This window comes from Bos indicus, chromosome 8 (genome assembly GCF_029378745.1).
Source record: "Bos indicus isolate NIAB-ARS_2022 breed Sahiwal x Tharparkar chromosome 8, NIAB-ARS_B.indTharparkar_mat_pri_1.0, whole genome shotgun sequence".
NCBI classification, from domain to species: Eukaryota; Metazoa; Chordata; class Mammalia; order Artiodactyla; family Bovidae; genus Bos; species Bos indicus.
The window spans coordinates 7720349-7735188 of record NC_091767.1 but is presented as its reverse complement, the minus strand read 5'-3'; the positions used below and the strand labels follow the sequence as shown (position 1 = coordinate 7735188).

Genomic DNA, 14840 nt, shown 5'->3' with positions numbered 1-14840 from the left:
TCAGGACGACTTGGTGGTGTCGGCAGGAGCGTCTGTGGGAGTCAGCCCGTGCTGATCCCTGATCAGCTGAGCGTGAGCGTATAAGGCTCCCCTGGTGTGTCTGTCTTTTCCCTCAAACCTCATGGCTGCTCTGAGGAGCAGGTGAAAAAAGTGAAAGTAAAATTCGCTCAGTTGTGTCCGACTCTGTGACCCCAGGGTCTACACAGTCCATGGAATTTTCCAGGCCAAATACTGGAGTGGGTTGCCGTCCCCTTCTCCAGAGGACCTTCCCAACTCAGGGATCGAATCCAGGTCTCCCGCACTGCAGGCAGATTCTTTACCAGCTGAGCCACAGCGGAAGTGAAGAGCAGGTGGTATCACCCTATTTCAAGAATGGGAAGATGGAGCTCAGGAAAGCTGAGGGACTTGGGTCAGCCTCCTCCAGGGGGCATAGGCCTTGGCGTCAGTCCCCCAGGGGCCCAATTCTGTGATCTTCGGCATGTGGCTTCAGACCACTCCGTGCTTCTGTGTCTTCTCCTGACAAATGGGGAGAATCAGGACTCCCTATGCAATTTGCTGGGCTTGGTGCAAAATGTAAAAGGGCACCTTGTTACAACATACGACGATTTTGGGACTTTCCTGATGGCCCAGTGGTTAAGATGCAATGCAGAGAATACGGGTTCAATCCCTGGTAGGGGAACTAAGATCCCACATGCCGCAGAGCAACTAAACCAGAGCCCGTGAGCCACAACTAGAGAGTCCATACACCGCAATGAAAGATCCCACACGCTACAACTAAGACCTGAGGGGTAGCCAAAAAAAAAAAAAAGTACTAAGATTTTCAAGACAGGACAGCAGAGCATGAACCCAAGGACAGGGCTCTGTGGGGCTGCCCAGGTCCCTTGCTCGTGAAGCTGGCTCCAAGGGTAATACTATCAACTTTGTAGGTCATTCTGAAAACCAGGCAAGGTGACAAATATCAAGCCCTTAACAGTGCCTGGTCTACAGTAAGCCCGAGACAAAGTGACATTCGTTGGAGACTTGGCAAAGACAGAGAGTCCCAGCAGAGAAGCCAGAGAATGCTGCCAGATTTAGGACCCGGGACATCCAGAAAAACAAGGCTGGACGGTAATCCCTCCAGGCCTGGGCACGCCCCGCCAGGCAGCCACTGAGCTGCGGGAGAACGTGAAGTTCCTGAAGCAGAAGACAAGCCCTGGGGGCGATCGGCTCCTGTAGTAGTGACGTGTCAGCACCTGGGACCCACACCACACACAAGGACTGCTGTTCAAACACGCTCCTGGCCCGCTCTGGGCCCCTGGTGGCTGCTACAAAGGATGCCGTGCCAGCCATGAGCTAATGCCCCGGCTGCTGGGGAGTCAGGTGGGTGCAGCCCAGTCATGCGGCCAACATCTCATCCCAAGATGCCTAATCTATCCACCTGCACAACTTCCAAACCTGCTTCCTAGATGGGTTCTGAGAGCAGGAAGGATGCTGAAGACCCATTCTCACTCATCTCTCTCTCTCTCTCATGGGACACTTGTTCTCTCTCTCTTTTTTTAATACTTATTTTTATTTATTTGGCTGTGCTGGGTCTTAGTTGCAGCGTGTGGAATCTAGTTCCCTGACCAGGGATTGAACCCAGGCCCCCTCCATTGGGAATGTGGAGTCCTAACCACTGGACCACCAAAGAAGTATCCCCCTCCCGCCCTATTGCCCTGTGTTTTCCCAAGAAAGTCTCAGTCACTCTCTCCAGCAGTCTGGATCCCCAGGCTCCAGTCTGCTCCTTCTAGTCTGGGGTTCTCCACTAGAAAGGACTCATTTCTTCTCCGTGATTCATAAACCTTTCCAACACTGAATCCCGGGCCCTCTCATGGCCGTTGTGACTTTGCACAAGCTGTTTCCCTCAGCCCAGAACACCCTTTGCTCCTTTCCACATCTCAGTTCTCAGGAATTTTCCCCCTTCTAGGTTTCCTCGACTTGCCCACGCTGCACGTGCCCCCGCAATACCACGAGACCACATCGGGGAAACAATTATGTCATCACAGCAACATTAGGTCACATCTCCTCAGAGCAGCTCAAGCCAGGCATTGTTCTAAGAGCTTCACATGCACAAACATGTTCAGTCCTCACAATACCCTCACGAGGCATGCATTATCACCATCTCCATGACCGAGATGAGGAGATCAAAGCCCTGAGAGGTAGAGTAGCCAGCCCCAGGTCACACAGCCAACTGGAAAGGTGGGAACTCAACCCCTGTAGGCTGGCTCCAGGTTGGCTCAAAACAGTGGGCTCAGTGGCCCTCTTAGACCACAGCACTTCTACCAGGAATTTTCTCCACGGTCTCCTCCACTGGACTCTGAGCCTCATGAGGGCTGACTCTTGGAAATGAGGGGGGCAAACAGTTCATTTGGGGAGCCAAAGCATATAACTGATGGCTAAGCAGTGTCATAAAATAAGATGAAGACCAAAAGACTCTCCCCCACATTTCTACATTTCCTTTAGATGGGGTGGTGCCACCTCCAGTTGAGGCTGGATGACTGCTGTCCACTCAAAGAAGCTTTTACTGAGTCCATCCGGAGGGACCTTCCTGGTGGTCCATTGGCTAGGACTTTGCCCTCCCAACACAGGGGGCCCAGGTTCAAACCCTGGTCAAGGAACTAGATCCCACATGCTGCAACTAAGAGGCAGTGTAGCCAAATAAATAAATATTTGGGGGGAAAAAAAAGACTCCACCTGCATCCATAGTTGATTGTTTCCTAATTTACAAGCTACTATGGGTAATGCTTGATGAGGATGCAATAAGAATTTTCCATACGGGTAAATTTACACTTCTGCTGCTCCTTCTAGTAGAAGTGCCACCCATGGGTCCCTGTGCCTCAACTGACATGCTCTGGTTTTCACTGGGGTGATACCCACAGCACAGGCTCTTCTGCACACGTGTGTGAGGCTGGCCCTGGCCTCCAGCAGCAGAGCACTGGGCAACATGCAGGAACCGGAGTGGAGATGGACAGCCCCTTAAGGCATCCCATCCCGGCCAGATCTGCCTTGCTGAGGAAAGTCAGATCCTGTGAGGGCCTCAGCCACAGTGTAGCCAGTTCTTCACTGTGGAAATGTTTCTGCAGAAGACAGACCCAGCTGTGGGGCCCACTCCAGGGGCCGGACCTCTGGCTCTGGGTCCACTGCTGTGCCTTCCACTGCCTCTGCTCATCCACCTTCTACTCCTGAGTCAGGCTGGACCCACCAATCCCTAAAAGAGAGCCTCCCTGTGGGGGTGTTTTATGTGTCCCGCGGCCTAAAATACCTATCGGACTCAGGCCCAGGGCTGAGGGGCCACCTAAGCAGGAGGGGAGCGGCAGCACCCATTCTGGCCTTAGCTGGGCCAGACCCGCCGGCCACCTCCCAGCAGGGCCACAGAGCCCCACCTTCCACCCGCAGGTGTGCCCTGAGAGCAGGTCAGAGGCTGCCGGGGCTGAAGACAAAGGGACCCCTGATTCCTGCTCCAGGTCTGTCCTCTGGGAGGGGGGGATCCCTCTCCAGTGGGAGCTGGGAGACTTGGGTCTCGGCCCCTCTTTTGAAAATGAAGTGGCTGCAGTGTCTGTCCCACGGCCACCCGCAGGGCTGAAAGCACAGAGTCGGGGAAAAGCGCTCTGTGGTCTGCACTTCACATTATGAAGTTCCAAAGTGGCTGAGGCTGCAACTCACACCTGAATCTTTTTCTTTCCTCTTCTAAAGCAGCGAATCCCTCTTTGTTCCAGGTGAGTGACAGGTCAGTAGGTGTGGGACACGGAGGTGGAGTTGTGATGAGGCTGGCTTTTCAGTACGGGGTTTCATCATAAAACCCTGATGCTTATCTTAAACGGAGAGCCCAGGGCTGGGCCTCAGGACTGACCTCCTGTGGCCGATGGAGGCTGGAAAACCCCATCTGTGCTCTGTAGACTCGTGGGAGCCCTAACAACGGGGGATGAGAGGCTGGGGGACACAGCCCTATGCCCCATGGAGCGACCCACAGTCTCCAGGGCACTTCCAGGAGCTGCCAGAGAGCGCGTTTTCTCACCTCCTCCGAGGTTGCCATGGTGACTGAAGCAGGAGGGGACATTGTTGGTTTGGCCCTGCACAGATCATCTTTCCCAGCTCATCTTTATTCCTGGTCTTGGTCAAAGCTGGTGTTGGGAGCACCTGAGATGGGGAAGACATGGTGCAGAGACAGGACCCTGGGTACCAACTGTGGGTGCATGGTGGGGGCAGAATGAATTGGGATATTGTGTGTGTGTGTGTGTCTATGTGTTTGTGTGTGCACGCGCATGTGTGTATGGTGGGGTGGGCTTTATTGCGGTTATGCTCTGGACGTGCACAGTGGGGGAGGCTGGTGACGACAGTGGGGTGGTATCTGGGTTCCTCCCATCCACCCATGATGTGCTCCTCAGGGGCCGCAAGCTGCCACCAGGAGAACCCTCCACTCTCCACTTCCAGAAAGCCACCCCTTGGCTGCCTAGATCACTCCTCCTGCCCAAACCACTGTGGGACTCCAGCCATTTCCTCTAAGACTCTGAGACTGTGCCCCCGCCCTCATGCCTTGCTCTGTCAGCTGACTTCTCCCTGATCTCACACCACCACTCAGATGCCACCTCCACGGACACCAGCTCTGACCAGCCCACTGGGACGTCCCTGCTTCCTTTTCCTTTGTAGCTCTTCCCACTCACATAACTAGGATATTACACACGGATCACGGATCACCCATGGGAATGTGAGCCCCTGAGTGTAGGGACATCGTCTTGTTCACTCCTGTGATCCTAGCTCTCAGAACAGTGCCTAGCACGTAGTAGGTGCTCAGTAAACTCGATGAACAAGTGAAGGAGTGATAGGATGAATGGAAGAAGGAAGACTCTCTGGACAGTCGTTTTATCCTTTTGCCCATCACTGGCCCTTGAGGAACGCCCTTCTCGCTGGGTCCAGAGCCCTGCTTTGAGGCTCATCTGAGGGCGAGTCTCCTCTCCAGAGTCCTCTAGGAAACCCCACCTTCCAAGCCGTCCTCTGAACGTTCCCAGCACTGTCACTCACTCTGTACCCAAGAATGGTAAGAGTGTCTAGGCTCCCTGACCACCATCTAGCTCCTTGATGGGAAGGACCTTCCTTTCCCTTTTGTGTTCCGAGTTCTGCAAATAGTGGATGTTCATTCAATGCTGAGGATGGTGGTGCTGTGAACCAGTGAACAAATTCACACCTCCAGATGGTTTCCTGCCCAGTAGAAGACCCCCTGCAAGTTCAAGGTCAGAATGTTTCTAGTGAGTCTGAGTGGGGAGGGCAGGGGTGGTTTAGGAAGCTGGTCTCAACTTGATGTTTAAGCCTTTCCATGTAGCCTCATGTTTGAATTTGACAAGTCTCTGCTGCTGCTGCTGCTGCTGCTGCTGCTAGGTCGCTTCAGTCATGTCCGACTCTGTGCGACCCTATAGACGGCAGCCCACCAGACTCCCACGTCCCTGAGATTCTTCAGGCAAGAACACTGGAGTGGGTTGCCATTTCCTTCTCCAATGCAGGAAAGTGAAAAGTGAAAGTGAAGTAGCTCAGTCGTGTCTGACTCTCAGCGACTCCATGGACTGCAGCCCACCAGGCTCCTCCATCCATGGGATTTTCCAAGCAAGAACACTGGAGAGGGTTGCCATTGCCTTCTCCCAACAAGTCTCTGAGCCTAGTTCAGACACCAACTCATTCTACTCTACAGTCCTCTACCCCAGTGGATGGGTGGAAGGAGGCTGGGGGGTGCTACATTCCTCACTCCCTCACTGCCTGCTCCAGGGGTCCCAGGACTGCTGCTGGGGGACAGGAATGGGTCCCCCATTTTGGTCAGGCCCAGCCTGGGTGGGAAAGAGGCATCCCTGACCTGGGAGTCAGCTCCAAGAACCCCATCCCCACCCCCACCAACTCGAGTGACTGTGGTGACTCACTTCCCCTTAGGGTTTCGCTTCTCCCCTCTGAAATGCATGGTTTGGGGGCAATGGCCTTGACCCTATTCCCTGCCAATAAGTGCAGAGTCTAGACCACAGCACCCCATGGGGTTGTCACCTTGTCACGAAGTCGCACTCACAGGGGGCAGGGACAGAGGAACCCACTCACCCGCGCTGTCTCAGGCGTTTCTCCCAGTGAAGCTTGGTTTGCAAGTCCTATGCTAACTGGCTGCACCTCAGGTTATCACTCAGAGCTCCCTTGTCCACACCTGAAATCACAGGAGCCATCACAAACACTGGGAAATCACACTGCAGTTTACAAATGTTTCCCCATACTCACTCCATGACCTAGGGTGGAAAGACCTTCCTGAGAGTATAATAGAGAAGCCACAAACCAGAGATGTTGCAAGACTTGCCTGGGGTCACACAGCTCCATTTGGGGAGCTGGCTGGGCTTGGACCCACATCTTCTGACTCCAAGTGGAGCTTCCAATGTCTAAAATATGGAGAAAGCTTGCTCTGTCTCTCTGGGACACTGTGAGCAGGCAAGGATCTATAAAAATCCTTGTCAGGACTTCTGTGCTTTCAAAGAGCTCGGTCCACACTGAATAATTGATGGCCTGCTCCCCGCTGCAAAGAGAGGTCGCACAGACCTCCCGCTGAGGCTGGGAATGGAGAGATCTTTCCTATCGTTTTCCCCAGTGAAAGAGGTGGCCGAGAAAACCTCCAAAAAAGACTTGTGTGACCCCGCGGGTGGGGGAGAGGTCCTGGCTCCCGGGAGCCACAGATGTAATTTACTGCCGGGCTGAAAGGAGAGGAGGGGCTGCTGGGCCACACAGCATCCCCGCCACTGTGTCCCTTCCAAGGCTGCAAGGCCCTGGGAAAGGGCTACTTGGCTCCGAAAGGCGGGAGAAAGGTGCCTGAGAATCTGAGGGTCCCTCCGGGGCGGGGGGAGCGGGGGGATTAGCCATGGGAAACACAGAGTCTGAGGCGGAGGTTCTCCTCCGTGAGAACCCTGACGAGACAGAGATGCGCAGGAGGGGTGAGGCAACCCTTCGTTGCCCCGCCAACCGCTGCATGTGACCACGGGGTTCTTCTGGCCAAAGGCCGTGGCAGTGGGGATTAGGGGGCAGAAAGCAGACCCAGAGTGGCCTTTAAAGCAATTTGCAGAGATCAAAGTAGAAGGCTGTTTGAGCAGACACTCTGACTCTAAGAACAGAGAACGTTTCACAGCTGAGGATGCAGGAGCTGTGCATCCTCTCCCGTGGGGTGTATCCACCCCACCCAAGGGTCCCCTAATTGGCATTTGTCTCAGCTCCTAGACAAGTCAGATTTAGGACTATCTGAGTCCACAGGATAACAGACTTCAGCTTCAAATAAGCGGAAGCAACCAGATCAGGCTCAAAGGGGAAACTATTGGGATGACTGGTTTTCTGTTTCACTCCGCATCGAAATTTCCAAAGCCTAATGGTTTGGCAAGGATGTCCTAAGAAGTTTCACTAGCTTCTGCATAGTCTGTCTCTGCATGCTGACTTCTCAGTGGGGTGCAGGGCCCTCAGAGTTTCCCTGTGTTTGGGCAAGGCCTGTACTAAGGATGTGTGGGAGCTCTGTCTCCAGCTCCCCCAAAGCACAACCCTGCACTCTCTGGGGCCCCGGGCAGAACAGAAAGTAGGATGTGTGACCCTGTTCCCCTTTGGTGTCAGCGTGAGCTGAACACAGCCAGATGCTGAGCTGCCTGAATTCACACTTCACAAAGGGTAGGAATCAGGAGTTGAAGAAAGAAATGGAGAAAGAGATGGAACAGGTTAGGGATGAGGCAGGGCTGGGTGTTGATGGATGTGGGTTGATGGCTAAGCCCTGACACTAATTCTCTGACCTTGGGATCATAATGGAATCAACTGCAAAGGCTTGCAAGGATCCGATGAGTGTATGTGAATTCTTAATTATGCCTCTAGTAGGACAGTCCCCTCCTGCCCATGACAGTGCTTGGCTGGACTCTCCTTGGCTGCCAAACCACTGAAGTTAGCTCACACTTTTCTGTGTACCCCAGAATTTACAGAATATCACTCTACTGTCAGCCCAGAACTCTGGGCTGCACAAATGGTCTGTTCTCTTCAGCAACTCTGATCAGACTCTGCACTCCTCGAAAACAGAGCTAGCGTCTTATGCTTCCTTGGTGAGATGTCAATGATTGACCCTAAAATCCTTCACAGACATGAGATGTTCCATGTGGTATTGTGAGGCCAGTGGAAACCAGCTGCATTCAACAAGGGACATCCCAACCCCAGTCGGGAGCCTAGTGTAGGGTTCCCTACTCCAGAAGGGGCTCTAGCAAATGCTTGAGTATCTTTCTTACTGCTCAACACCAGACATTTGACAGTTAACACAGTAAACATTAGAAATGCATTCTCGTTGGTGAAAACAGAGGTATTCAAGATATGCTGGCCAAATGAATTTTGACTCATGAAAGGGTAGGGAGAAAGAATCTGGCAAGACCTCGAGGGAGGTATGATCTCTTCTCGAGAGATAGACGACTGTGAGTTGAACCAAGCTCACAGAACAGGCCGTCTGATCTCTGCTGGACCCATTTGCAAATAAACAAGTGTTCAAAAAATGTCTAGATGGGTGGCAGAGTTCAGTCTGAGGCTTATTTCACCTCATAGTTTTCAGTGGCTGCCATCAAACAAGTAAACAAACAACAACACAGCAGAGCCTGAGAGTCTGGACCAAGCCCGTAGGTCAGTAAAGCGATGTCCCCAGGTCGAGACACGTGTAAATGCTCACGGGCTGGGGGAAACAGTGCGGCTTTAACTTGATGACGGACAAGGATGACAAGGGCCTGAAGTGGCCTGCCCGGTCAAGGATCCTGATCTAGAACCTTCCTGTGTACTCCTCACCATGTACCACCGCGGCTGGCCTCACGGGGCTGAATTGGCCAGCTCACACTCAGGCCTGGCTGGCTTCCTGGAATGAGGAAAGGCTGCTCAGCCTTCAGTGACCCTGAGCTGTGGCTGCCCATTATGTCCCTGGAAACCAGCTCTGAGTTGGGCCTTCCAGGTCCCCAGGGACAAGCCTGACAACAAAGCCTCTGGGAATACATAAGCAGCTCCCACATCTGAATCAGGATACCTGAGGGAATCTCTGACCGTCCTGGAGAGATGGCTTTGAAGAAGTGGGGCTCAGTCTGTGCCTGGGAGGAGATGAACCCCACCCCTCCCCAGGGCTGTGTGAAGGCTGCTGCCCAGGGGCCTGGAGCGAGGTGGCCCATGATGGTGGGGAGTTCACTGTCCCCTACCCTCTTGGATGGTGTGCCCACAGGGAGAATAGCTCCTATGTTCTGCATTTCCTTCCTTAAGGAGCTTTTCATGGGCTAGTGTTGTTATGGGTTGGGGGTGGGGGGGTGGCTGTTGGGTGGCATCAAGAGGACAAAAGATTGATACGGGGCAGTGCACACTGCTAACTTCTCTTGACAATTTCTCTGTTTTCCTCTTTTCTCCTGCCTCTCCAGAGAGAAGTATGGAGGGTTAGGGGAGACGGGCTCAGGGGAGGGGGCAGCGATGGGCTTTCCTGCACCGGGGCAGCTGTCCTAACCATGCAGAAGCTGACATTTGCAGTCTTCCTAACTCATGTTGGCAACTTGACCCCCTGGGGCAGCTCAAACTCTACAGGCTGATGACAAAGTTCCTTCTAACCACCTTGTCCACCTCCAGATCCTTCCGGGTCCACTTGCCCACTGCCCTCTGTTTAGTCCACGTGCACCTCCTTGAGCTCTGCTTCAGAATTTGCCTTCCCTTTCTTTCTCCTCACCCAGGTCCAAATCCCAGAGTCCATGTGCATGCTAAGAGTCATCTTGATTAATCCTAGAAGATTTCCATTTCGTGAGTGAGAACTCCCTTCCCGCCTAGTCAGGAAACTGAGGTCAAACTGCTCCAGTTGTCATTCATCTCCCACCTTTGCAAACAGCTCTATGTCCCAGGCAAACAAAGAGCGACTGCTGGGGAAGGCTCAGCTCCCAGAAGGTTCTGGGAACTCCAGACACTCCTGTGGGGCCAAGGGAGTTTTCCATGAGCAAAATTTACCTAGAGAGTGCCACCTGCACGCGTGAGGAGACTGACAAGCAGTTTCTTCCTCGCTGGGCTGGGGCTCAGTGGATCTCTCTCAGCGATACTTAGGCACTGCCTGAATTTACTTCCCTGCCACAGTCCCTCTTGGAAAAAGGCCAAGCTGGTAGATATGGAGATGGGGCTGTTAATTTAGTGGAATCCCATGCATGTAATTGGGACGACAAGACAGCAAGTACACGAGAAGTTGGGGGTCTTCGAGTGGGCAAAGAGGAAAAGGGGGTGAGGGAGGACCCTTTCCTCTCTTGGCTTCAAGGGAGTGGGATTGAAGCCAGCCAGGTGGAATGCAGAGCCTGGCTTCTCTCCTGGCTCCACAGGGCCCTTGAGACGGCCAGGGACATTCCCAGGTCACAGGACAAGCCCCGCCATGCAGCTTGCTTTTCATCTGGTTTCTTCCCTCTCTGCTCAGATCTTCAAAGCCTTCCTTTGCGATCACTGTCTTAGGAGTCAGGCATGTGGGGCTGAATCTCTCTGCTCTTTCACCAGTTCCACGCGCTGCACCAAGTTACTGACTCTCTTAGAGACCCGTTGGTAAAATGGGGGTATAATGTCTCCTCGAAGGGTGATCATGAGGGTAAAATGGCCAGTGGGTGTGCAGGGTTCTCAAGCCATGCCCGACTGGCAAATGCACTCAGGGAAGAAGAGCTGTCATCACTGTGCACTCTGAGTACAGCTCCTGGCTGCTTTGCCAAGCCCCTTAAAAACCCGCCAGCAGAAGCTCCCACCCCACAGACACGGCTAGGCAGAGGCGCCCTGGCCATCTCTGCTCTCCCAGGACTTTGCCCAGCTCAGCATCCCGCCTGGAGGGCGGTGGCACTATCTCTGGGGATCTGAAAGGAAGCTGCTTTAGAACCACGCCTCCCTCGGGCACTCTAGGGATTGCCCTGTTGGCGGGATCTAGCTCATTCCACCTGGGATTCACTGGGAACTGCTGGGAGCTTGTGGAAACAATCCGGAGAGCACGGCTGTGGGTTTGAGACAGTGGTCTACCAACCTGGAATCAACTCACCTTCCAAATCTTCTCAGGAGAAACAGGGAATGAGAAAGAGATACAGGCAATATGGGATTAAAAAAAAAAAAAAGCAGAACAGTCAACGTGACTTGGTGCACACAGACATCTGCCTCCTGGCCACAGGCTGTACAGAACTGCCTGCCTTCTCTCAGGGACCAGGAGTCAGCCGCAGGGCTACTCATTCCCCCAGGCCCTCCTGGCTGCGCAGTTCCTGCTGACAACACCGACCTCAGCCCTTAGAGCACTCTCAGGCCCAAGTGCCCTTGGGTCACTTCTGAGTTAGTGATTGCATCCTTGGGACAGGAACACCCACATCACTGAGCCTGAAGTAGACAGAGGGGATCAGGTGGGCTTGGAGGTGACCAGCGGTCAGGAGACCTAGAGAGACTGAGTGGGGCTCCTCCCTTTCATATCTCAAACCTCAAATCTCCACCCAGATCTTATCCCTGGAAGAGGCCAGCTGGGATATGAGAGATGCAGGCCACCCACCCGTCCCACTCCCGCTGAGGGCAGCAAGCCCCCAGGAGCGGGTGAGGCAGGACCTCATCTCCTGCGGGCAGGTGCGGGGTGTCCACTCCAGGGTGCCCTGAGGTGGGTGCTCCCGCGGTCCCCGCTGCTCCCCTCTACTGCCAGTTCTGGGGACCTGCGGTGCCCCAAGAGCCCCCTCCCCTGGCGGCGCCGAAGGCAAAAGACAAACCACCTCTAGACCGGCCCTCAGACCTGGAATCATCGCCACACAGCCGCGAACCCACCTTCCCGTGCGCTCCGAGGCCCCCTCCAGGGGTGTCACCAGGTCCCCGCCTTCTCCTTTCGAAGCGGGCTCCCGGCTCCTCCGCAGCCTCTGGCCCCGGCTTCGGGGCTGAGCCGGCTTCTGCCTCCCTTTCTCTCGTGCTACGGTGAATTCTCAGCACTATTCTTTTTTTTAAGGGACTTTTTTTTTTTTTTTTTTTTTTTGCGTTGCGTCAGGGCGGTTGCCTGGCGACAGCGGAGCTATTCCGCCGCGAGTCCTTTCAGCCGAGATCCCCCTCCAGCCTCTCATTCAAGCCTTTCTGCCCGGAGCTCCGGGGCCCGGGGCGCGCCGGGTCCTAAAGCCCTTCTAGCTGCTAGTTCCCGGCCAGAACCTCAACCCGAGCAGCCGAGAGTAGAAGCAAACCGCACGCGATGGCCCAAACCCTAGACGAAACCAAACCCAAATAGACTTTAAAAAAAAAAAAGAAAGAAACCAAGGCGGTTTTCCTCCAAGCATGGCAACGTGGCTTCGCCACTGTCAGCAGTTTGCCTCCGTGGAGGGGGCAGGAGAACCCCTCTTCCAGCGGTGTCGGCAAACAGGGAGCCTACACTCCACCCGCCAGCGGCTTGAATTCCAACCACCAGCAGCAAGGCCTGTATACTGAGTGCCCAGCACGTGCCACACCATCACAGCCCCTCGGTGGGTCAGCTTACAGATGAGGAAACCGAGGCTCGGAGAGGCTAAGTAGAAGCAGACGTTCTTCCAGATGCGTCTCCCAGACCAGTCCGGGGACTGGGTGGGGGGCGGGGGGCTCTGCCCTAGAGCTTGTGTCTCCCCCACTAGCCACAGCTTGCCTCGAGGCACAGAATACTAGGTGCCATGCCAAGCACTGGAACCACTGGAGATGGGTGCCCTTGCTCCACCAGAGCCTAGAGCTCCAGGCACCTAGGACACATACAGGACTGCAACCAGGGCTGCCCGACCCAGGCCTTTAGGATCAGTCCTGACTGCAGACGGGGTACTCCAGTCCCAATGACGGGGGCAGAATTCCTCCTCTCCCTGGGATCTCCTGCCCCAGGGCTGATTACTGGAAGTTAGCCTTACTCTCAGGGGCAGCCTGGACACGGCCAGGTTCTTTTCCTAGACTCTTGACTCTTCTCTGCAGGCTCCTTCAAAGTTATCTCAGGACAGTCCTGGAGATGCAGGGCAAGCATCGTTATTTCCAGGGTAGATGTACACACTGAGGAGTGGGGCTGCAGAGTGGCTTGACCCAAGGTGACCTGCCTTCTTTTCTGTGGGACTCAGCTCCCAAGATGCTGGAGACCCTTGTGCTGCCCTCTGGTGCCCATGACCCTCACTGGGTGCAATTCCCCTTCTGAGTCCTGTCCTACTTCCTAGGACATCCGCTAAGGATTTTGTCAAAGGAGACACCCCACTAACGGGAGCACCTCTTCACGCAAACAGGCTGACGGTGGTAAACCTGCACGTGTTCTTGAACAGGGGCTTTCTGGAGAGTCCCTGGCATTGCCCCAACCTCTGGACTCTAGCTCTTAAATATCAAAAGTGGAAGTCGATCAGTTGGGTCTGACTCTTTGTGACCCCATGGACTGTAGCCTGCCATGCTCCTCTGTCCATGGAGTTCTCCAGGCAAGAACACACTGGAGTGAGTAGCTATTCCCTCTTCCACGGGATCTTCCTGACCCAGAGATCGAACCTGTGTCTCCTATATTGCAGGCAGATTCTCTACCATCTGAGCCATCAGGGAAGCCCTCGTATGGATCCAGTCTTTGCATTTCTTTCCATCCCCTCTGCCACTGCCCTGGCTCATATCAGCTCAGCTAGCCATCCAAATAAAATTCTCAAAAAAAAAACCTGATGACATAGGAAAATGCTAATGATCTCACACTAAGCAAATAAGACTGGAACATCAAATGTCGAAGTAAATAAGACAGTATGAAACCTTTAATTCTAATATTTAATATTTAATCATGGGCTCTGAGCTTGGGGTATGAACCTGATGTCTCCTGCTCTGAAGGCCTTTTATATGAAGAGCTGTGAGGCTGGGCTGGAGCTCAGAGCAGCAGAGTTCCCTCAGGGCTCTTCCCCTCCAGGGGCTGTTTGGACCACAGGACATTGGGCTGGTCCAGGAAGTGCCTATCATACAGAGGCGTTGATGCTGGCAACGGTAATGGCTCTCTGCTGCCCTTATCTCTCAAAAGGGATTGACTCAGCTGAAGCACAGAAAGGAGATGAGGACCAGCTTTCCATCCTGTAGAGAGCTCAGCAGGTCAATGAGCATTTATGGGTGGCTTGCTCTGTACCACCTAGTACCAAGTGTCAAGTGTGGAGCCTGACACTTATTGATGTAGGAATTAATTAACAAAGAGCATGCACCTTAGAACTAGAGTGAGGGGGGGGGGGGGGCGGTGACAGAGGCCATCTAAGCCCAGATGAGGAGGATGAGGGACTTAGCTAGGAGAGGGGATGGGAGGCCTGACAAGGCCAGAGAAGGAATCGCATTTGCAAAAGTGTGTGCAGGCCAGAGGGGGCTTGACCGCCGCTGAGAGGAAGAGTGCAAGAGCGCATGATGGGCCTAAGCGAGGTCTTTGAACATGACCCTGAAGGCAGGGGGTTAAGAAGGTCACTTGTCACAGCTTCTGTGTCTTAGAAAACCTGGCTGGGTGAGGGGACAAGACAGGAGGCAAAGAGACCAATAAAGAGACTGTTTGCACCTTTCCAGTGGCGAGACGTGTTGGGAGTTCAGGCCCCCAGCAGGGAGGGGCTCACTGCGTTCCCAGGTGATGCTGGACCGTGGGGAGAGCAGCGTGGGGCAGAGGCCCAGCAGGGATCTAGAGGCAGGCAGTCTCAGGTTCAAGTCTTGGCTCTTCTGTGGCTGGTGTGTGCCTGTGTAGAGTCACTCAAGTTTTCTGAGTGAAGCTACTTCATCTGTAAAATGGAAATAATTTTAATAATACTTGCCTATACATGGAGAAGGCAATGGCACCCCACTCCAGTACTCTTGCCTGGAAAATCCCATGGACGGAGGAGCCTGGAAGG

The 14840-nt window shown here is 54.0% G+C and overlaps 1 protein-coding gene across 2 annotated transcripts in view; it reads right to left on the bottom strand.

Annotated features, from left to right (window-relative positions):
- The window catches only part of FAM167A (family with sequence similarity 167 member A), a 31727-nt gene extending 19548 nt beyond the window's left edge, over positions 1–12179 (bottom strand). The window contains exon 1 of one of the 2 annotated variants that reach the window (XM_070794400.1): positions 11806–12179. The gene's annotated coding sequence lies outside the window, so the exon portion shown is untranslated. The remainder of the gene's footprint in view (positions 1–11805) is intronic. The other variant, XM_019965804.2, reaches the window with a different exon arrangement.
- Between the last annotated feature and the right edge of the window lie 2661 nt (positions 12180–14840).